Source organism: Camellia sinensis, chromosome 11, assembly GCF_055761805.1.
Source record: "Camellia sinensis isolate YWXY chromosome 11, ASM5576180v1, whole genome shotgun sequence".
NCBI classification, from domain to species: Eukaryota; Viridiplantae; Streptophyta; class Magnoliopsida; order Ericales; family Theaceae; genus Camellia; species Camellia sinensis.
Genome location: NC_138971.1, coordinates 147561198 through 147585599, shown reverse-complemented (window position 1 = coordinate 147585599; position 24402 = coordinate 147561198). Strand labels below are relative to the sequence as shown.

General features: G+C 38.1%; 1 pseudogene; it reads left to right on the top strand.

Moving 5' to 3' along the window:
- The first annotated feature begins 17558 nt into the window (after positions 1 to 17558).
- On the top strand, positions 17559 to 21438 carry LOC145802751 (putative LRR receptor-like serine/threonine-protein kinase At3g47570; annotated as a pseudogene).
- Positions 21439 to 24402: the final 2964 nt, after the last annotated feature.

The window sequence follows — 24402 nt, the reverse complement described above, 5'->3', positions numbered from 1 at the left end:
TCTTTTTTATCTCTTGAAATTTCTAACTCACTCTTGATATTTCTAACTCACTTGGTATTGAATTGATCTCTCTAACCAAATTCTATATGTGTTTTTCAACCTCTATACAGTAGTCTGAACCCTGCTATATATAGGCCCCGAGCAGGTTTGAGCAAAATATCTGCAGAATTGGGCAACTAGCAGTACATTGCTGAATCTGTGTGAAAAGTTAAGATGTTCGGCCGGATGTTGGTATATCCGGCTGAATATCACTTAGGTCCAGCCGGACTTCAATGTATTTCCACTATCTCTCACTTTCAAGTTCAATACAAGTTGATACAAGGTGCAATACTAAATTTTCGGAGTAGAAATACAGTGGGTATGGCAGGTTGGAATTGTCTAGAGCTCGAACTCAGATACTTTTATTGAGAATTTAAACCACTGACTCAATGTAATCGTCATCACCGAGTGCTCGGAATCAAGCGCCTATTAGGGTGTCTACAGTATGTATGTATGTATGTATGTATGTATGTATGTATGTATGTATGTATGTATATGTACATGGTAACGAAGAGAGTGCTGAAATGTCCATAGGATACATGTTCAAAATCTGGCTTCTATCTGTCAGAAGTCTTATTGATTTGAAGTTGATTTTTCCAATCCATTTGAACTCAAATGATGCTAGTTTAATTTTCATTTGAACATAACAAAGCTAAGAAGTGGAAGTATATGGAATTTAATTTAAATCATGTAAATGACCTTGATAAAATTTAATTTAAGCTGTTGTGGAATTTCAATTTTTATCTAATAATAATGATAAACAGATTTTTTTTTGATGGAGGCCTTTTCTCAAGCTTGCCGTAAAAGATTTTCGAATGTGCACAAGCTGTGTTGCTTTTGTTTGACCTATTATTTTGGGGACATGAATCCCCTAGGGTCAGAGCATATATATATATATATATATTTTATAAACCCCTTAGGGTCAGATCTCATGTCAACATGCAACTGCAATATGGTATGTACAACCTTTTCTCTTCTGTGAATCAAAAAAATAAACTAGAAGATAGTTTTTGGTTCACTGGAATGAAATTGAATGGTTATTGGATCAAAATATTCATTCTCATGTTTGGTTGATGGAAAAAATAACGAAAAATGCATAGCATATGAAATTGTCATTTAACATTGTATGGGAATGATCATTTTACCGACAAATCTAAAGAATGATCATTTCACTCCATCTTATTCCAATGAACCAAATAAGAGCAGATGAGTCCTAGGCCCTCTTTTAGAAAGGAGGAGACCAAAGAGCAAAACAAAGAGTGAGAAAGAGCTAGTTTCACAACTCACCCAGCCCCCCCCCCCCCCAAAAGGTATGCACTGTCACTCTGTTCGAGTCCACAAAGTTGGTGATAAAATGGTGTTTCATTGAATAAGCAAGAACCTTATATTGAATTCTGTTTCATAGTAGTAGCTAATTTTAGAAATTAGTCTGGCTAGCAGCGTTTATTTATTTCTAGTACTAGTATATTTGAACACCAAGTCATGCATCTACTCTTATTTATTAAAAAAAAAAAAAGAAAAAAAAAATTGTACTTACTACTCATAGTTTTACTTGATTATTCTTTTATTTTGTTATAAAACAAAATAGTTATTATACCATGTCCACTGCATTTTAACCTATTTTTGGCAGTGTGTTTTTGCTGTTTCTATAACTAAGAAGCACAGATACGTTATACGGAGCAGACATGGACACATGTAGTTGACATGTGTCGGACACATGTCTAGCCATGTGTTAATATATATATATATATATATATATAAAATAAAGCAGGATAGTTTTTGAATTTGTCCTATACACATTTGTCCTATTAAGACATTTGGACTGCTCAGATCTATTCAAATTGTAAAACAACTGCTGAGATATATTTTCCAAAAAATATCCTACATGCACATTTTCTATTTTCTCGCTTCTCTCTCTCTTGCTTTTTCCTTTTCTCATCCATCCTTCTATGATCCTATGATCCCACCTTCCTCTCTTTCTTTTTTTTTTCTTTTTTTTTTTTGTATTTTCTCCCATTTTGATTTTTCTCTCTATTTGTATATATATTTTTTTATTTTCTCCTTTTTGTTCACTTATTTTTATTCATATTATATGAAAAAGTCTGTGATCCGAGAATTAGGAGCCAGATTTTACTGTGTGTAGTGGAGCTTAAATTAATGAATTTTATAGTCCACAAATTAAATGAATTTGAACAATTAATTATTATTTTTAAATATATTGAATACCTGATAAACTTCATAAATTTAGACCTCATAAAAATCTTCAACATCTATATAATAAAGCAAGATGATGTTTTGAATTTATCTTATACACATTTGTTCTACTATGACATTTAAACGACTTAGATCTATTCAAATTATAAAACAACGGCTGAGATATATTTTTCAAAAAATATCATACACGTACATTTTCTATTTTCCCGCTTCTCTCTCTTACTTTTTCCTTTTCTCACCCATACTTGTATGATTCCACCTTCCGTTTTCTTTTCTTTTTATTTTTTTTATTTTCTCCCATTTTTATTTTTCTCTCTATTTGTTTATTTTTTTTATTTTCTCCTTTTTGTTCACTTATTTTTATTCATATTATATGGAAAAGTCTGTGATCCCAGAATTAGGAGCCAGATTTTACAGTGTGTAGTGGGGATTATATTAATGAATTTTTTGGTCCACAAATTAAATAAATTTGAACAATTAATTATTATTTTTAAATATATTGAATACCTGATAGACTTCATAAATTTAGATCTCATATGAATCTTCAACATATTTTTGTCCTATTAGGACATTTGGATGGTTCAGATCTGTTCAAATTATAAAACAATGATTGAGATATATTTTCCAAAAAATGTTCTACATATAAATTTTCTACTTTCCTGCTTCTCTCTCTCTTACTTTTCCCTTTTCTCACACCCCTCCTTCCATGATCCCATTATCCCTCCTTCCTCTCTCTATTCTTTTGATTTTTTGATTTTCTCCTTTTTGTTCAATATATTTTATACATATTTCCATACAATGTATGTATGCCCGTAATACACTAGGACATTACGGGCATACATACAATTTCCATATAATTATATAAGCAAAAGCAGTATTGTATGTATGCTCGTAAAAATTGTATGTATACTAGGCACATCTATCTATCTAGCTATATATTATATAAGCAGAAGAGAGTTTTCGTGAGGAGTTTTGTGAGAACTCCAAAATTTTATAATAAATTTGTGATTTTGTCAAATTAAAAAATAAATTTAAATACTGTTGGGATTATAATTATATTTTAATCATAATATTATTTACACCGTGCCTTCAGGCACAGGTATGTGCTAGTATATATATTTTTTAATTCTTTTCACTGGCCACATTATGGTTACGGATATGTCACACGTGTCCTATTTTTGGACACCCACCTGAAATGAAGGGTCAGACAATATTTTTGAAAATTTTTAATGAGGGGACAAATTAGAGAAAGGAAAACTTTTCTCCTTTTAGAAGAAATAACTTCTTTTGGCCACTTTCTTATCCCCATCATTCCCCTCCCCTCTCTTAGAATTATTAGTGAAGGCTATTTGAAAGTCAGGTCAAACCTGAGCCATGCCTATTTACCTGCTGAAGCAGAAGATGTCTTCTCGTAATAACTTTGGCTGTGTTAACCTAAGAGTTTTTTTTTTGTTAGCTATTGATGGGAGGGTATATGCTGGTATTTGTTAGTTTTTGCTGGTTTTTGATATTGTGTTGGGTTTGGCTGAGTTTAATCCCATTGGTTCCTTAACCATACTTCTGGTTTTTTTGTCTACTAGCTGATGTATTGCTCTGGCTTCTTGCTGCTCCAGAGTTGCTGCCCTTGAGACCTGATTGATCACCAGTTTGGAGTCACTAAATACCATAAGCTCTGATGCCTTCATCCGTAGAGCACTTTTTAGGCCGGCGAAGAGGGCCTCTTATTCCGCCTCATTGTTGGACACTAGAAACCCAAGCGTGATAGTATGCTCAATAGTTAGCCTATCCAGCGAGGTTAATACCACTTCTGGCCTGGCGCCATGTCTATTGGAGGCTCTATCGACAAAAAGTTTCCACACCTCACCAATGAACAATTTCCAGTAGTCAGAGGGGTTTTGAGAGTTTCTCAAATTCAAGGCATGGTCTGCTTTGTGCGCAGCTTACCCGCGTGCATCCTCGTTTGGTCGGTTGGTAAGTTGGCCTGCTCTTGTCCCGCCAGCTTGATGTTGTCTTGTCATTCTATTGCTTGTTCCTCCCCCCCATCTTTGTGTCATTGAAACCATAGGTCGTGCAAAGTCCGTACTACCTAAATCATTAGGACAAACAGGGTGAGTGCTAGGGGCAAATTCCACCACGAAGTCGGCAAGGGCTTGAGATTTGATAGTTGTGCGTTGTTGGAACTTGATGTCGTATTGCCCCAGCTTTACTACCCATTTCAAAATTCTACCCGTGAAATTCGCCTTCTCAAAGTGCACCTTAAGTTGAAATTCGGTTAGCACTACTATTATGTGGGCATGAAAATTGTGCGCTAACTTTCTAGAGACCATCATGAGAGCTAGAGCCAATTTTTCAAGCGGCAGATATTTCGATTCGGCCTGGACGGTGTCTTGCAGACTTAGAAAATAGGAAGGTGCTGAATCCCCTCAGCACGGATGAGAACTGCGCTTACCGCATGCTGAGAAACTACCAAGTAGAGATATAGCTCTTCGCCCTGCCATGGTGTGACCAGGATTGGGGCCGTGGAGAGATAAGCTTTTAGATCCGCCAACACGCAGTCGCACTCTGCATCCCAGAAAAACTTGGCTTTCAAAGTCTTGAAAAAGGGCCTGTAATGATCTGATAATCGGCTGATAAATCTGTTCAGTGCTGTCGCCATTCCAACGAGATATTACACGTCCTTTGTGGAGTTTGGCCGCTCTAGTTCTTGTATTGCCTTGATCTATGAAGGATCGACTTCGATTCCTTGGTTGGTGACCAAAAGATTTAGAAATTTTCCAGTTCCGACTCCGAAAGCACACTTGGAGACATTCAAGCGCAGCTTGTAGTCCTTGAGTACGGCAAACATCTTTGCTAGGTTGGCAAAATGTTAGGATTTATCCTTGCTCTTTACTACCATATCATCAATATAGGCCTCCATAGTGCGGCCAAGAAGAGTAGCGAACATTTTGGTCACTATCCTTTGAAAAGTTGCCCCGGCATTTTTAAGACCAAACGGCATGAACTTGTAGCAATACAAGCCTCTCAGAGTAGTGAATGAAGTGATCTCTCGGTCTGGTTCGTACATGGTGATTTGGTGGTAGCCGCGATATGTGTTTAGGAAGCTAAACCTTTGATGGCCGGCGGTAAAATCCACCAGCTGGTCGATTCTTGGGAAGGGGAAGCTATCCTTGGAACAAGCGTGGTTGACCATTTTGTAATCAACGTACACTCGCCATTTTTCATTTTTTTTCGGCACCACTACTGTGTTAGAAATCCCTTTGGGATAATGCACTTCTTCAATCGCCCTAGTCTCCAGCAAGTTTTTGACCTCCTCCGCCACCACCTCGGCATGGCGTAAGGCTGAGCGCCGAGTTCTTTGAATGACCGGCCCTGCGTTGGGAAAGACATTCAACTGGTGGCAAATGAAGCTAGGGTCGACACCAGGCATATCATAAGGCATCCACACAAAGACTTTAACGTTGGAGACCAGGAAGTTGACATAGTCCATCCGTTTAGTGCTGGACAATGATGAGCCCAAGAGAAAGAATTTGCATGGATCATTCTCATCAATCCGAACCTCCACCAAGTCTTTAACTAATTTCTCTTTGGCTTTTCTTCCCACATCTTCTAGAACTTCCTTTCCTTCTGGCCTTTCCATCATTTGGACAAAGCCTTTGGCAGCCCGACTGCTATTTTACTACGATGAAGCATTGCTTTGCCATCACTTGGTCCCTCCAAACCGCTTCAATTTGCCCGACTCGAGCAGGAAAGTGCATTACCTAGTGGTAAGTCGACGCTACTGCTTGCATGGCGTGCAACCAGCCTCTCCCCAAGATCAAGTTGTAGGTTGATGGAACCTTCAGCACCCAAAACTCCACTTGCTTCGTGACTGACCCAGCCTTGACCCACAATATGATCTTCCCGATCGGCCATTCTAGTTGAGAGTTGAAGCCGACCAAAGGAGACGTTGTTGGAGTCAGGTCTTTGTCCTCTAACTTTATCTGCTTGAATGCATCGTAGTACATGATCTCGACCAAGCTCCCTTGGTCGATCAGTATTCTTTTGATGTCGAAGTCCTTGATGTGAAGTGTCACAACTAAGGCATCATTGTGAGGTGTTTGAATTCTTTCCAAGTCCTTGCTCAAAAAGGTGAAGATGTCTTTTACCTCAGCCTTCCCTTTCTTCAAGGAGGGCTAAATAGAGAGTACTTCCCTCATGTGCTCGGCCTTCTTGATCATCCCCCTGAGTTCGCAAACCCGTGTCGGCTCGATAATATGTGAATAACATTGATGACTCCATGAGGTGTCACATCTAGGATGGCAAGGCTGCTCGGTTCGGCTTGTCCTTGCGGAGCGGCCCTCATGGCTCCATCTATGTACTGATCCAAGTGCCTAGCCACAACCAGCTCCTCCAAGTGTTGTTTCAACAGCACGTAGTCCTCCGTTCGGTGCCCCATTTCTTCATGGAAGGTGTAGCGGTACCTTGAGTTGAAGTCCCTCTGTGTATCTCCCAATTTTGCCGGCCAATAGATGTATGGCTCACCTCGAATTTCACTGAGGATGCGATAAATTGGGATCTTAAAGACTGTGGTGATGCCGATTCGTGCCTTCAACTTCCTCTTGGCATCTTCATCTTCATTGTGAGGAGCATTAGCTCAGTCATTCCCATGGCCTTTGTTTATGTCGTTGCGGTTTGAACTGCGATGTTGTTCTCTAGCTTGGTTATTAGGGCCGTTATCCTCCTACCCCACCGAGTGATCCTTTCCAGCCACACGTCTATCCAACGTAACCGGATTTGCCTTCTCGGTTGTGGTGGCATCATCTTCAACTAGAATGTGCTCGTTGATCCGCTGCATTAAGGATTTCATGGTTGTGGGCTAATGCATCATGAGCGAGTCTCGTAGCTTATACCCGACTGGTAGACCTCGCTTTTATTAGGCGATCGCCAAATTGGTGGGGCAATCGAGGATCTCATTGTAGGTCTCCCAATACTTGTTATTGTATGCCTTCAAAGAACCGCCCAACTCCATCTTGATGCTCAAGAGGTGGTTGATCTCTTTTGGTGATCGGGTATTGGTCTTGAACCTGGTGACAAAGGCCTCTGCTAGTTGTTGCCACCCCTCTATACTCCCCTCTGAGAGACTTTCGAACCACTTCAAGGCCAGTTCTCCCAAACTTGCTGGGAATATGAGACACATCAAGGTGTTGTTGCGCCGATGGCCAACCATTACTTGCCGATAATGACTAACGTGCATGTACGGACCCGTCTGGCCGTCATTCAGCATGAACTTAGGTTGGTGGAATCCGGCAGGGAGTGGTGTGCTCTCTATCTCTAGAGATAGTGGGGTAGTGGTAAGTCTTTCCAACTCTCTATCCATCAGTGCTGGAACCACCATTCTAGGCGCCGGCATGGCCACCTCCTTGCTGCAACGGATTTGGGGGCTCAGCCTTTGTAACGCTGACCATTGCTTCACGTGGATTTATCTCGTGTGTCTCTGGACTGCCCTTTAGAGGAGGTCTCCAGGCCCGCCATGGTCGAAATATCAGGAAGGCCATCTTTTCTTCAGACCGACTCTGGTGTGATGCCGTCGGCAATGGACAGCAGTGTTTTGTCGTTGTTTGCTGTGGAAAACAGTTGAAAAAGCTTGGAGAGCAAGGTTTGTCTGTCAAAGATTCCTACAGAAGGCGCCAATTATGCGGAGGAGAAATATTTGCCTCACTCCGTACCTCCTTGCTACCAACCTCGATTTACTCCGTTGGAACTCTGTGACACTGTGAACAGAACAAAGGTGAGCTACTCGGTGGGTGGGTTTGCCGAAAAACCCTTTCGACAGTCAAGTTAGCTTTCTGGGAGAAGAGAGAAGGCAAAGAGCACTGTAGAGAGAGAAACATAGTTAGAAATTCTTTCTAGTTGCTTACCTCTAACGTCTGCATGTTCCTCATTTTCAAGGTTAGCCATGCAGCCCCAAAGATTATGGGCGCACTACCTCTGTTGTCCTTCTCTGGGCAGGTGGCTGTGTTTGTCTTTACATTTCTTACACGTGTAGAGACCAAAACCTCCAAATAGTGTTTGTCGCACTGCCAAAAGGTATTGACGCGTAACAGGAATGGATTCCCCTCTTCTCGTCATTGGACCATGTGGAATGTCGAACTGAGCTATTACTTGGTAAACCATAGATTACATTAGACTGCGCAATGCCAAGCTTAACCAATCCGGTCCATCAGAACCGACCGAAGGTGAGCATGTCATACGACATCTTGGCTACTGACTGCAATCTTATGAACCATCTCTGCCCCCACTATTGTGGACCGAACTATCAATAGCCTGGTTATCAAGTGGTTCAGCTACCTAGAATCCCAATGCCAAGGCAGTTCTGCCCATCGACACCAACTTGGGTAGGTCTAGTAAGATATATCATTCAGTGTGAGTCCAGCTCGGCCCAATACCAGATGCCTCGTGGATGTAGCTCGACAAAATGCATCTCAAGTAACCTTAGTCCGGTTTGGAAATACATTTAGTGCAGACCTGGTTCTGCCAAATAGTGCGCTCTAGGTTCCCCTTACGCGACCCAACACCACATTCCGTGCCGGCGCAGCCCGGCCCACTGTTTAGCGCAAATCTCCCTCTCAATTCTCTTTGTTGGTCTCTCACCAACTAGGTGGTTGGAGCTTAAACTAGCTCCAAGCTCCTCTTTATTGATGTAATTTATCATACTTTGTACGTGTTTTTCATCAATAAAGTCTTTTATTTGCCGATCAAAAAAAAAAAAAAAAAGTGGACTTACATCAGCTTACTTTTTCTTGGGTCCTGCTTATTGTGGCTCTATACGCATCTTTGTGTGTTTAGACGTGTCTGTGTGGGCATATTTTGGAGGTATTAATATTATTTTTTCTAGACAAGCTCTGAGCAGTGCACTTGCTTCATTTGTCGACAGATACAAAAGAAGTTGTAACAATTAAAAGCTCCAAAAAAGAAGCAGCTTCAAGCTACAAAACTTAACGTGAAGGGTCATGGCATGGTCAAATACTTGTAGTTCTCTCCATGGGCGGAGCTATGCATGTCGTAGTGGGTTCAATTCAACCCACTTAACCTTGAATTTTTTTTAAGAATTATGTAGTATTATATAGAACTTTTGACAGGTTTTCATAAATTGTTCCAAAAAATATATTTACCAATTTTTTATTAAAAAAATGATTAATTCTATGTTTATCATATTTTTATATGTTTAGTGCGCATATAATTATTAATGGTTGAATCAATGAGGGTAGACAAACAACAATATACACACATATACAACTCATAACTACGGTGCCTTAGCATCCTACAGCACACCGATCAAAAACAAAAGCTTCACAACTTATAACGTAGATCTCTAAAACAAAAGTCCCTCTTAAGGGTGATACTACCGCGCTGGTTGAAAAGTCGACCCTCACAAAGCTCTCAAAGCCTGGCCTTTTTGGGTCTGGTATCGATATCGTCACTGACTGGACTGATGGAACAGAGTCCGACTAGATTCTGAAACACCCAAAGAATTTACACGCAAAGGGCAAAAACGTCGAACATGGCCCTGCTGACCAGAATTAAAACAAAAACCAGTCTCCCAACTCTGAACCTGATTTGGAGCCCTAACCTCACTGGATCCCTCAACAGGCGAGCTCGAAACCCTCGACGAAAACAAGGACCGAGTCTGGAAGTGGGCATGCGCTCGCTTCCACCTCTTACTAAGTCTAGAGTGCTTATGAACTGTAGGAGTTACCGAAGTGACCTCCTCCCCAACCTGACCAACACTGCTAACCAGGCCTCCACACGGGCAGCCGCCTCAACTAAAGCAAAATAATCCTTTCACATGGATCCAACCACCTTCTCCTGGATATCATCACATAACCGCCTCTCAAACTCATAACAACGGCTCTCCTCTGTTGCCACCAACTCTGGAGTAAACCTCGACAAACTAGTGAACCTCATCTCAAACTAAGCCAAAAGAGTAGCATCCTGGGGCCACTCAACAAACTGTTCCCTCAACCTTTCCCGAGCAGAAGGAGGGAAATACTTGTAGTGACCCTCATTCCCCACCTTAGCCTCGGGCATGAGCATTTGTATAATCTTGTTTTGCTAAGTTGCAGTAGTGAATTTTCTTGACTTGTCTTAACTAGAATGAGATTTTTGTCTTGGTTTGTACTTATGTGAAATTTACTTGTTGAGTCTTGTTCTTTTCTGGTGAGTCTAGCCGAGGTCACCTTAAAAGCCAGAACCATCTTGAAACCACTTTGGTTGACCTCTACCTTCGTCCTGGCATATTGGCCGAGATGTCATTTTCTAGGCCAAGGTGTATCATCAAGGCCGAGAGGTGTATCATCTAGGTCGAGATGTTATCCTTGAACCCAAGTGATCTTGTTCCGGATTGGTGCGACCTAGGCCGAGGTGTGGCACATCTAGGCCGAGGTGTGGCACAACTAGGCCAAGTGTTGTCCGTCCTAGCCGGGATCATAGATACCTCACCTACCAGAGCCGATGTTTTCACCCGATGTCAGTACCTTGTCAGAGTGCCATGCCGCTTTACTTGTTAAACACCCTTTCGCCATACCTTGTCTGATCTGTCAGCCACCTTTTCGGGGAGAACCAACCAGCCGTTGCCACGTGTCCGAGCTGAGTGTTAAATCAGCCGGCAGTGAGTAGAACCTATCATTTTGTATCATATCTTTGCCTTGAGAGAGAGAAGCTCTAGAGGGAAGAAGGAGTTTTAGAGTGAAGGAGTGGATCTTCGAGCTTGATTCTTAGGCCCCGTTTGTTTGGGGTTATAACAAGGGGATTAGGATTATTAATACCTTGGGACTAATATATGGAGTGTTTGTTTTGAGAGATAGGCTTAGGACTACTAATACCTTGGGACTAACTAATACCTTGGTATTACTAATACCTTGTTTGTTTTGAGAGATGGGGAGGGTACTACTAATACCTTGGTATTACTAATACCCTTGGGGAGGGGATTCATAGTGAGGAGGTAGAGATGGTATTAGAAAAATAGTGAGGGGATTAGAAATTTTTTTATTTTTTTATTTTTTATATATTGGGAATTTTTTTTAAAATATTAATGCTTAATTTTTTTATTTTTTTATTTGTTTTATTATTTTATATAAAAATAATTTAACAATTTCTCACTATTAATCCCCTCACTATCAATCCACTCACTATTAATCCCCTCACTATCAATCCCCTCACTAACAATCCCCTCACTATTAATCCCCTCACTATCAATCCCCTCCATTCTATCTCTGAAAACAAACGACCCTCACTAACAATCCCCTCACTATTAATCTCCTCACTATCAATCCCTTCCATTCTATCTCTGGAAACAAAAGGGGCCTTAGAGATCTAACCGTTAGATTCGTGTATTAAGGTTAGATTCTTGACCTACTCTTGTTGTTCTTGTTAATCATCTAGCTGCATTGCCTGATCGAACCTGATTTGCAAGCCATGCATTGATTGAAAGTTTGGTTTTAGAAAGAGAAAGTGGTATTCATGTGTTCTTGAATAAAAGCCTTGTTCGATCCGAAAGTTTGCATTAAGATTCATGCTTTTGTGTTTGTTTTCATAAGATCTTCGAGTATGGGTACCCAGGACCATGTTTTTAAATTCATAGCATGAAGTTCTAGATTTCGTAGTGACAAGTTAAGATTGAGCATTCTTGTGTTTCATGTTCTTCAGCAGAGGGAAACCCAGATTTTCCCGACTTCATTTCCTTGTGCGTGGCCACCGGGACCACACCTCGGCAAGAAGGTGTGGGACCTCGGCAATAGCCTGGTTGGTACCCAGCATGTTTTCCCCGAGAGGAGAAACAGTGTTTTGTCTTTGGTTCGACTTAGTTTTGAAGGAATGCCGAGATCATTTGCATCCATGTAAAGCTTGTTTGAAAGTGCATTCAATAGACTTTGCCATGTGTTTGTAGGACTTGGACTGTCGCTTGACCCCGACGTTGAAGAACTATGTGAGTGGTATTTTTGATAAATCTATGTTATAAAGTTTTGATAAAGTTTTGCTTTGTTTTGAAAAGTATTTGCTAAGCATGAATGACTATCCCTATTTGTGTATCAAGTATTAGCTTTGATCTTGACAACCTTGAAAGTCCGTACGTGCTAGGGGACTATAAGCATTTGTAGCACAATCTTGAAAGTCCGTACGTGCTAGGGGACTATAAGCATTTGTAGCACAACCTTGAAAGTCCGTACGTGCTAGGGGACTATAAGCATTTGTAGCACAATCTTGAAAGTCCGTACGTGTTAGGGGACTATAAGCATTTGTAGCACAATCTCGAAAGTCCGTACGTGCTAGGGGACTATAAGCATTTGTAGCGCAATTCTTGAAAGTCCGTACGTGCTAGGGGACTATAAGCATTTGTAGCAAACCTTGTTAATGTCACCCATGAAACTTGAAAGACTTTGATTGATGAAGCTCGATAGATTTGTTAGATGAACTCGATTTATCCCACGTTTGTCATAAGCTATGATTATGCATTGTTTTGTTAAAAATCTCGGATGTCATACATGCAAACCCTTTATTACTTGTACCATTCACTGAGTATCCAAGCTCACCCTCTCTATATATATGTAGGTGATGAGCAAGAAGGTGTTGAGGCCTAGATGTGTTGCCGATATGTTTTCAGATGCATTTGCCGACGTGTCTCGGATTCGTATTTTTGTAACATCTTGAAGATCGTGCTTCTCAGCTTATATTTCATTGTGTTTTGTATATGTCGGCTTGAGAAGCCTTTTAGTCAAGATGTATTTTATATTTCATTTCTTCTTGTACCCAAGTTGTAAGACCTTCTAAAGACGTATGCCATTTCATTTGACTCATGCACGGCTCTTATGGACTAATTAGATTTGTACATATACTGCTTCCGTACATGTTAGCCCCATATGTATTACTCTGATTGCGAGCAAATTTTGAAAGTTGGCCTTCGGTACACTCGGATTACTGGCCATCACGGCACCATTCTACTAGGGACGGAATGGGGTCGTGACAATACTTTGCCAAGAAAGCCTCGGTAAATGCAACCCACATGGCACCAACAGTACCCTACATATACTTCCACCAATAATTCACATCTCCCTTCAATTGGAAGGTCACCAAAGAAATCCGCAACCCCTCATCCTCGACTTTGAGCATATCAAGAGTCTTGGTAATCTGTTCCAACCATCTCTCCGCCTCTAGCGGCTTTGCCTCCCCCAAAAACTCCAGCGGATAGGAGCGAGAAAAACCCCTTAGTAAGCTTGAGGGTACGCCTGTTGTCTTCCTCATTGCGAGCTAGAGCATCTTGCACCCCTCTCACAATCTCGCATGCAACTTCCTCGCTGACAGTTGATGCTACAACGGTAGGTGGTAAGGGAACCGCCATGTCCCTACCGACGCTCCTACTACTCATTCATCCTCTATTCCCTTGTATGGACATCCTATAAAATCCCAAAACAAAATCAAACTTAGTGCACATCACGACAGCCTCCCTAAGCATATACTCACCACTACTAAGCAACAAAACACACTTAATTCCCAAAACATACAATTCCTAATACATATAAACAATTTAAACATCTAAACACATAATCGAATTAAGTCCACAAAGATAGCCACTCATCCCGAAACTCTCAAAGAATTCCTATTAGAAACCACGTTGATCAGGCTTGTTTCCAATAGGGCCCCAAAGCATGTTCACCAGCCACAAGTACTATCCAAGAAACTTAATCCCATGCTCACATAAATGCAACACATAAGTCCTAACACTTATCCCAACTATATGCAACGTCCTCGCCAAGCATAGCAAACCCCTTGTGGTAAAAACCACTTCCCACGAGCCCAAAGTATTCCAACCCGGCTCGCTCTGATACCAAGTTGTCACGCCCCACTTTTTATTACTCGGAATCCATTACCAAATTCATGAAGTTTGTTCAATTTCAGAGATAACATATGGAAACTCTTTACATCAAGTGTAAGAATAAATAAAGATTCTCTCATTCGAAACACAAATAAAATACAACATGTACAAAACTAAATAAATTGCCCGCAGGCTTACATCTTTAAAGTAAAAGAAATGGGTTTAACCCTTTTACATCAATGGCATTCTTCCCACAAATAAAAGGCCCCGTGGCCAACAGTTAAGGAAGATCCATGACCTTTAACACTTCTCGAGATACACCTGAAAAAGATTAACAACGTGGGATGAACATAAAGTTCAGTAGGGATCTCAACATGATCCTCAACAATAACAACCTACAGATAACTATGATCATGAATGCTTAGTCTCATACTGTATAAGTAATGTGAAAATTCATAACCGAAGTATACTTACATATATTTATACTTTTCTCAAAAACATTCATTTAATTCATTAATGTAGACAACTCACCTTTCCTTCCTCTTAACACCATTTTACCAAATTTCATATGACAAATAACAAATTCTTGAAAGAAAGACTTCCACTAAAAACCTTTTACATTTTATCACCCTTTTTAAACTTGCACTTGATTGATTTAAAAAAAAGAAAACATGTTTACGAGTATCCAATAACTTTCACATTTCTTACAATCCCAACACGTTACTCACGTCTACTACCCACACACCCACGCCCATGCAAGTATACTTTTAGTACGAAAGGAAACACGACTAGCATCCAACAATTACCTACTTGTACAATTTAAGCAATTTGACCTTCCAATAGCCACAAGCATATAATACATGACATACTCAAATACACTGAAGCAATAATAACAAATAAATTCTACTCTACCTGCCTCTAGCACGGTAAACCAATAATACATCTTTTCATAATGAAATGCCAATTTACCAGACACCGGCTGGAAGGTAATGGTACCTCTGCCAATTCTCCAGGCGCTAGCTGGAAGGTAATGGTACCTCTCATTCTCAGCACAGCCAATTCTCCAAGCGCTAGCTAGAAGGTAATGGTACCTCTCATTCTCAGCGCATTACTCATTTTCCAACCATCACTTCATACAACATTCACAGATAACACAAATACACTACAGACACATAATCGTTTCAACATTCACAATGTCATCCTCCACCGATGACCAAGGACAAAACCTTTAAGCAATATGTATTAAATGCACGAAATACAATCATCCAATTCTTATAAGGAGTTAGGTCCAACAACAACAATGATGTTCCACGATTTTCAACTTTTACCAAGGTTTTTTCTTAATTTGCAAAAGAGTCAATTTCCAAATTCAATTTCCAAACTCAATTTCCAATCTTCCAATTCACAATACATCAATTATATGTGTGTGTGTGTGTGTGTGTGTGTGTGTGTGTGTAAAATAAATGAGACTCACTTCATTCGTTTAACCAAAAACTTAACCCACGGATAACAAGCCATAATCCTCTCCGTTTCAACTCAACAAGGGTATTACTCAAAAATTCTAGTCCTATGATTAACTCCTCATTAACACTTAACAAATTATCCATCTGTTACATTCAAATATAATCAATCCAAGACAAGGTAATTACCAAAATCATAAGGTCCAATTTAATCTCAATTCAATTACCAACTCTTTATTAAATTCCTCCATTCATAACATGATTATTTATCAATTTCAACCCTTTTTATTTATTAGGTATTATATAAAAAGAAAATTTGGGCTTTATTTCTCTCCAAACGTGAATATATTAAACCACACCTCAAATTAACCCAAGAACAATTTATTTCACAAAATCTCAACCTCAACATCAAACCATAGATCGCCTATCATGATTTTCAAAGAAAAATCCATAACAATATGGTTTTTATGCAAATAAAACATACCACATGTCTATCTATAAAAGAGGTATTGAAAAAAGATCAAAGAAATCCCTACCTCAAGAGAGAAGAGGAGAAAGAGCTCAAAAATCAACTTCACCGGAATACGATCTCCACCGGTCAAGACGAAGTCCTAGACGAAGCCCTCAACATGCTCATCATTTTGATATAAAGAACTAGTACCAAAATCCCAATGGATTCTTAGAATCAAAACAAAATGCAAGGTTTTGAGGGTTTGGGTAGAGAGAGATGAGAGAAAAAGAGAGAAATATTGTATAGAGAGAGAGACATTCATCAAATGAAATGAAAAGGGGCAAGGAACAAAACATAGCTAAAAAGCACGAAATTCGAGACAATTCAGTTGCCTAGTCGCACGTGCGGCGCCCTCTCCCGCACGTGCAACTCTCACCCCCGCACGTGCGGTCCTCCCCCGCACCTCCTTCATGCACCTACATATATTGCAGTGTGCACATAGACTTCCCCCTGCTTCCCACATGTGCGGCCTGACCTCCCGACCCTCCAGCTCCGAAAATCCATGGCTTCTCTCCCAACGCACCGGAACTGACCTCGCACCCTCCAAAGTAAGTGGAAACTCAGAATTTAAGCAAACAAGAACGGAAATTTTTAAAGAGAAGTTTTCAAAAACAACAAATTCAACTGTTGGCAGGACCACACTTTGAAATCTGACATTTTGACGAAGGTAAATCCAACTTAACTCAAAAGAACAAGGCAAAATACGCACTGATCATCACACCTTACCAAACAACTCAACGCAATAAGGACAAATGTTGCCATACCTACCACAATGATGGCAAACAAAAATAGGTTTTACCTCTCGTTTGTTGATCTCACCCCCGTTAGGTAGATGAAGAGAGGGATCACCCTGGTGCACCTTCAGCTTTTCCTTTGCTTGAGTCTTCAGGTCATGTGATGTAGATGTCTGTCCCTTGTGAGTTGTCGCATTCCCATAGCCTGGCCCACTTTTGTCACAACCCATTTGTTGAGACCCAAGGATGTCTTCTAATGGCTTGGAACCTTTGTTCCACATGGCAATTATGGCTCTAACAATTCTGAGTTTTTCATCTTTATGATAGACCATCTCCTCCAATGTAGCTTGTGACATCTCAAGGCTTTCAATCTTCTCTTCATATGTGGAATATATTTTCAGGAGTTCATTCCTTTCAATCTCACAAGATAGAAGTTTCACACATAGGTCTTGCCTATCACTAGAGATCTTGATGACATTCTGCTTTGCTATTGCAAGTTCTCTTTTTAGCTTGACATTCTCGCTTTCACATGCTTTGAGCTTGAGAGTGAGTTTGTCATTGATCTTGGACAAATTCAGAAATTCATCGTAAAGCTTTTCGTAAGCTTGTTGTAGATCATCACCATCAATCTCATCATTGTCTTCTGATGTTTCATCATTTTCTTTTTTCTCCTCTTTCTCCCAGACCTCATCCAGTCAAGCAATTAAGGCAGGAAAGGTAATAGATGGTGGTAATGATGACTCTTCTCTTTCATGAAATTGGCTCAGAATGTCCTATGCGTCTTTGGCCTTTGTGCAGTGAGCAACCCGTTGCTGTTTTTCATCAGAAATTGCTTCACGAATAGTAATCAAAACTCTCTGATTACTTGGATTGTTAGTATTTTCAACATCCTCTTCAATGGCTTGCCGGCCTTCAAGGTCGAAAGCTCTCAGAAACACCCTCATTCTGATCTTCTAGTACAAATAATTACTCCCATCAAAGGTAGAAGCACGGTGCAGATTCTGACCACGAGAAAATTCCACTGGCTTCGGAAGAGGATGAGTGAAAGTCGACCAGAATGCTATGAAAGCACTATCTCCATCTTCACCGGATTCAGTTTCTTCGTGTTCTTGCTCCGACCCGCTTTCATCATCCCAAGTCACTGTATAGACTTTCTCCCGATTCTTTTTCGATGGACATTCAAGAGCAATATGTCCAAACCCTTGACATTCATAACACTTGACCCCTTACCCCTTTACAATCTTCTTTTTAGTTTTTAGAGCAAGTTTTGGTGGAAAAGTTTTGGGTTTATCATTACTCTTGTCTTTTGAAATAGGGTCTCTGAAATTCAGCTTCTTTTTCTTTGAATTTTTTTTGAATTGTTTAGTAAACATAGCCGTCATCTCGGACTCTAGATCAAACTCAGTCTTAGGAGTTTCTGCAGTCTCATGAGCACTAGTGAAAGCCACACTATGTTTTTTTTTTTCTTAAAAATCTGGTGGGCTTCATAAGTCTGTAAGTTTCCAACCAACCGATCAAGCTTGAGGGTATCAACATTTTGAGCCTCCTCAATGGCTGTCACTTTTGATTGGAACCTCTCGGGTAAAGACCTCAAAATTTTTCCAACCACCTTAGCTTCAAGGATTTTTTCACCGAGTGTGAAACAGGAATTCACGATGTCACTAAGTTTAGCATAGAAATCATCAAACGTCTCATCATTACACATAAAAAGGGTTTCCAAGGTAGAGGTGAGACGTTGAAGTTTTAACTTTTTAACAGAAGTAGTACCCTCGTGAATTGTTTCATGAATGTCCCAAGCCTCCTTTGCTACCTCACACGTGCAAATATGACGAAACTCTTCAGGTGTAACGGAGCAAAAAAGGGAATTGAGAGCCTTACTGTTCCAACTCAAGTTTTAATAATCGAATGCGTCCCATTTATCAAGGGGTTTGGGAATACCAACACCATCAATGGTGACAATACATTCACTCCACCCATAGATCACACAGTGCCAAACTTTCTCATCGATAGATTTTAAAAACGCTCTCATACGAGCTTTCCAATAGGAATAGTTTGTGCCATCAAGTAACGGAGGTCTATGGGTCGAGTTACCTTCGCGAATTGAATCCATATCACCGATCACACAAAATCACACTCCTATAGTTTTGATAAAAACAAAGAGTGACCTACTCTGATAACAATTGAAAAACCTAAGTGATTCGTGATTAGATCAAGATTTAGTTATTCTAATTCCAAATCAATTAAAACTCACAATCTAAATCATCAAGAACGTACGAAAGTGATTTAGATTGTTATTTTCGTAAAACAATAAATCGACACAAATGATTTTTATGTGGAAAAACCACAATTGAAGCACCTTCCAATGTGATCAAAAAACCACGGGTGAAATGTCATTAATCAATCCACTACTGAAGAAAGAAAGATTACAAAGATAACAAACAAATTACCAGAACCGCTTCCAATTTGTCTTCAAATCTTCTATATGTCTTTTACCTCAACCTTCATATGGAATTGATTAGCTTGATGTTGAATCCACAACATCTATTGTCGAATAAACGACTACACAACATCAAACTCCTTTGATTACTTTGTGCTTGAATCTTCGGATTCCACCAAAGAAGAATACTCTCAAAGAATGATCAAACAAACTCCTTGATGTGTGCTTATAAGAACATGAGTTAAAAAACTCAATCAAACATCAAGGAAAACCCAGAAAAATATCCCCAAAAGAAACCCTAAAACTCTTAAAGAAGATCTAGAAAAAGTAACCCTAGAGTTGGACCAACATGAGTTTTTATAGAGGTTGAGATCGCGAGGTCCGCTCGAGCGTGGGAATTGACGCTCGAGCGGGGACTCTATATCGTGTGTTTCAAACCAGGGTTCACGCTCGAGCGGAAGATCCCACGCTCGAGCGTAAAAACACATCACTCAGCATTTTTGCAGACACATAAAATACTGTGAGAGTGTAAACTCCACTTGAGCGCCACTTTGCCTGCTCAAACGAGAAGACCAAAAACTGAAAAATTACAACTCGATTTAAACCCAAGTTTGTCCATGGAATTTGATAACAAGTAGGGTCCTAACAAAAAATATTAGTGCCTTCTCAATTATTGGAAATAACAAACTTTGTGAAGGAATTAAAGCATTGCAATTGCCAGCATGTCCAACAAAAGTCTTAAAGGAAAGGAAACGAACATTCACCCCTAGAGTAATAGCTCTAGTAGCCACTCTCAGTGTTGTTTTATTGTTAGTGTGCTTTTTATCTATTCTTTATCGAACAAGAAGGTCCAGACAACAAGCCCCTTCAACTTTGGCCTTCCAAAATCAATTTTTACAACTCTCTTATAGAGAACTTTTTCAAGCAACCAATGGGTTCTTTGCAGCCAACTTAATAGGCAAGGGAGGATATGGTTCTGTTTATAAAGGTTTTCTCAACTCTGGTGAACAAATTGTCATTGTGAAGGTACTCAACCTTCATGAGCATGGAGCAACCAAGAGTTTCGTAGCTGAATGTGAAGCACTGAAGAACATTCGCCACTGAAATCTTGTCAAGATAATCATATCTTGCTCAACCATTCATTTTAGAGGCAATGATTTCAAGGCATTGGTCTTCGAGTTCATGGAAAATGGTTGTTTAGAGAGCTGGTTACACTCAAGTCTTTTAGAACAGCAGGAACCTAAGAAATTGAACTTTGTTCAAAGGCTAAACATTGCCATTGATGTGGCCTTTGCTATGGCCTTTGCTATGGATTGTCTTCATAACCATTGTGAAATGACTTTCATTCATTGTGATTTGAAGTCAAGTAATATTCTTCTTGATGGTGATTTGTGCGCCCATGTTAGTGATTTTGGCTTGGCCAAGATTTTTTTAGCAACGACCAGAATATCTAATCATCAACAATCAAGTTCAATTGGGATCAGAGGAACAATTGGCTATGTTGCCCCAGGTAATTGTTTATATTTATTGTTCTTTGCACTGAAATTGGTCAACAAATGTTATTTAAGTTTATTTATTAGTGTTTCTTTGTGGCAAACTAGAAACCAAGTACGAGTTTACATAGAAATCTAGTCACATATCAATGGTGATATAGATGATTCCCCTTCGCTTTACTATGTTGTGTGTTTTGCTACCACGGCAAACTAAATCAACACTAGTCATATATTTGTGCCATCCCAACATATACAATTGACTAGTTCAAATATCAAACCAAAATTAAAAATATTGGGCACTTCTTTCATTGTTTCATACTGCAGAGTATGATATGGGTGGAGAGGTATCCACACAAGGTGATATGTATAGCTATGGAGTGTTACTACTGGAAATGTTCAAAGGAAAAAAGACCAACTAGTAACATTTTTACGGGCAATGTAAATCTCCATAGCTACATAAAAATGTGTCATCCGGAGCAAGTAATGCAGATCGTTGATCCCCATATCATATTGGAAATGGAAGAGGAGCCAAGTAGGAGCAGGCAAAGTAGTACGACCAACATTTCTAATTTGGAAACTTGCCTTGTACAAGTCCTTCAAATTGGAGTTGCATGTTCTACTAAACTACCAAGTGAGAGAATGAATGCTAAAGATGTTCTTATGGAACTACACAAGATTAGAAATGCATTTCTGCAGGGTTAAGGGGACAAGGGCATCATAATGGGACAGGGAATGATGCTTAACTATAAAGCCCCACATGTGTAGCTCAATTAATTTGGTGTTGTAGAAATCTCCCTCCTCCTTTTGTTTTCTGAATTTGTAATTGGAAATATGTGAAATGGGTTTAGTGTGGTATTGTCACCAACATTCATAACTATTTCTGATTGCTTTATGTTATATATACCTTTTCCATCTCATTTTTTCGTTTCTTATATTTTTGTTTTCTACCCTCACATAGTTATATTATTAACCCAAAAGAAAAATGGGTATTGTAAGAGCTAAAAGGGCATACACACACACACACAAAAGAGAGAGAGAGAGAGAGAGAGAGAGAGAGAGAGAGAGAGAGAGAGAGAAGAAGAAGAAGAATAAGAAGAAGAAGAGGAAGAGGAGTTTATTTCACTCTCATCAGAAATTATTTCCACCCAGTTCTGGCCTAATGATGTCATGGTAATAGTAACACAACCTTATTAAGTCCAATGTATGGTCCTCTAATGGGGAAAACAAAAATTGACAAATACAAAGACTAAGATCACTCATGGCATGCCAATTTGGCTTAATTCATCCCAACAACAAGATCTGAGATAGATCTATTTTTAGACATAAACTCATAAAAATTGGAACTAAACTAATAGACCACTCAAACATAATATTCGTCACACGAGATTAGGATTTATTTGGAGTCCTAGCACAATGTGAACATTATTATATATTTATTTTTGGTTATTTACACATAAGTCTTAATTTATAACTTATACTCCATCAATTCCTAAGTAAAATTTTTTGGACTTTCAAGTCCCATTAAGTTTTTAATAGTTGGAATTACCCTTCAAACAATGATTGTTCATCATTTATGATTATTTATAAAGGAACATGATGATTTGGCATTTATTTTGATTTTCAAAACTTTAAAACATAAACTTTCAAATTGAAAAAACTAAAAATATATAAGTTTTTTTTTTTGAAAAATTTAAAAAAATTGAATTATTTTTTTGTGCAAAACTGAAAATTTTGTATATATAAAGGAGTATAATGATGGAATATTGATGCGCAAAAAACAAAAAACAAAAAAATTAAAAATTTAAAAAATTGATAATGTTCTTAGTTTTTAAATTGAAAAAAACTGATAATTTTCTCGGTTTTATTGGATAGCTGAATCAAACCAATAAGTAGAAGTTGAAAAACGTTTAATCTCATACTCTGTTTTTTTTTTATCAGTTAATGAAACAATTATTTTGAACATTACTATGCAAAATTGGTAATGTTCTTAATTTTAAAAATTAGAAAAAACTGATAATATTTTCAGTTTTAATAAATAAGATTTATTGGTTCAATCTTAGATAAGACCTGAGTTACCAATATTTTTAAATAGGATTTTTAAGTAATTAACTCTTTATTTTTAATGATATATTAAATATAGTTTCATTAATTTATTTTATTTCTCTATTTGTGTTTGGTGTTTGTGCAAACAAAAAAGAGCAAATAGCAATTAAGTGGATATTTTAAAAATTAATTACAAATTAGCAATAATCTATATAAATATTAATAATTAAAATTATAAAAAATTTCATGAATTTATAATAATTTTGTCAAACCACCACCGTGCGGTAATTTTCCCAACAAAAAAATGGAGGTACAAACTAATTCATCAATTTTTTTTAGCCAATTACTTACATGTCTATAGAATCTATGGGTAAAAAATCTAGTAGATTAATTTGTAGCAATAACAAAACTATTTACAGTTTGCACCCCACTCCCACCAACAAAATCAAGCTATGAGAGAGCAACCTGACATGTTTAGTGCCATTAAAACAATAATGTGACATTTTTTTGGTCTAAACTATTGACTTGGCTAATTTTTGGAGGGATAACATTTTTTTATTCGTATTTGGATTTTAGGATAGGATAATTCTATAAACCCAGAATTTTATCCAAAAATATGATGTGTGATTCACACTCACTCTGACAATGAGTCTCACAATGCATCAATTTAATTGTAATTACACACTATATTTCTTGGTTGTTTTCCCGGTGACAGTGACTTTTTGTTTAGGGTATGGTCCAAGAAGAATAGGTCAACAACATTAAGAAAAAAGATCTAGAAGGAGTTAAAATTATCCTTTGAACACATTTAAAATAATAATTAAAACAATCGATGTTGAGTTTCAATTTTATAAATTCAATTTTTTAGAAGTTGATTTTTTTATTTTGCGTATTTTTTTTTATTTTTGGTGAATATTTTTAAAATTTTAAGCAATTTTTTTACTTTTTTAAATGCATCTTACTTAAATTTATCTAAATAGTAAAATATTTGTGAAAAAATATTTTAAAAATTAATAAATATACAAAAATACGAAAAATGTACTAAATTTTTATTTTTATTTTTTGTATTTTTTGTATTTAGTGAATTTTTTAAAGATTTTTTCACAAATATTATACTTTTTAAGTGTATTTATGTTAGGTGTGTTTAAAAATTAAAAAAATTGCTTAAAATATTAAAAAAGATTAGTAAAAATAAAAAAATATGAAAAAAGTAAAATTTTTGAAAAAATAATTTATGAAAACCAAACAGAGTGAATACTCTCCATTCAATGATAATTGCGGCCAAATGAATTTCTGATCTATTTCATGCACTACTACAAAAATAGATAAAGATCACAATTTTTTTTGTGTGATGTATGTTATTTAATCACACCTTTTAAGTTTTATTAAAATGTGATCTTTGGGAGTGTGATTAAAAGGAGTCATTTTTAATCACACCTTTTAAGTGTAATTAATAACATTTAGATCACACTTTTTAAGTGTGATTAAAAATATTTAGATCACACCTTTTAAGTGTAATTAATAACATGTAGATAAAAAAAAAGTATTACACTCACTAACTTCTCATTTACTCTTGTGGAGATTCGAATCATCAACCCTCTCACACCATAAACCTTATGCAAT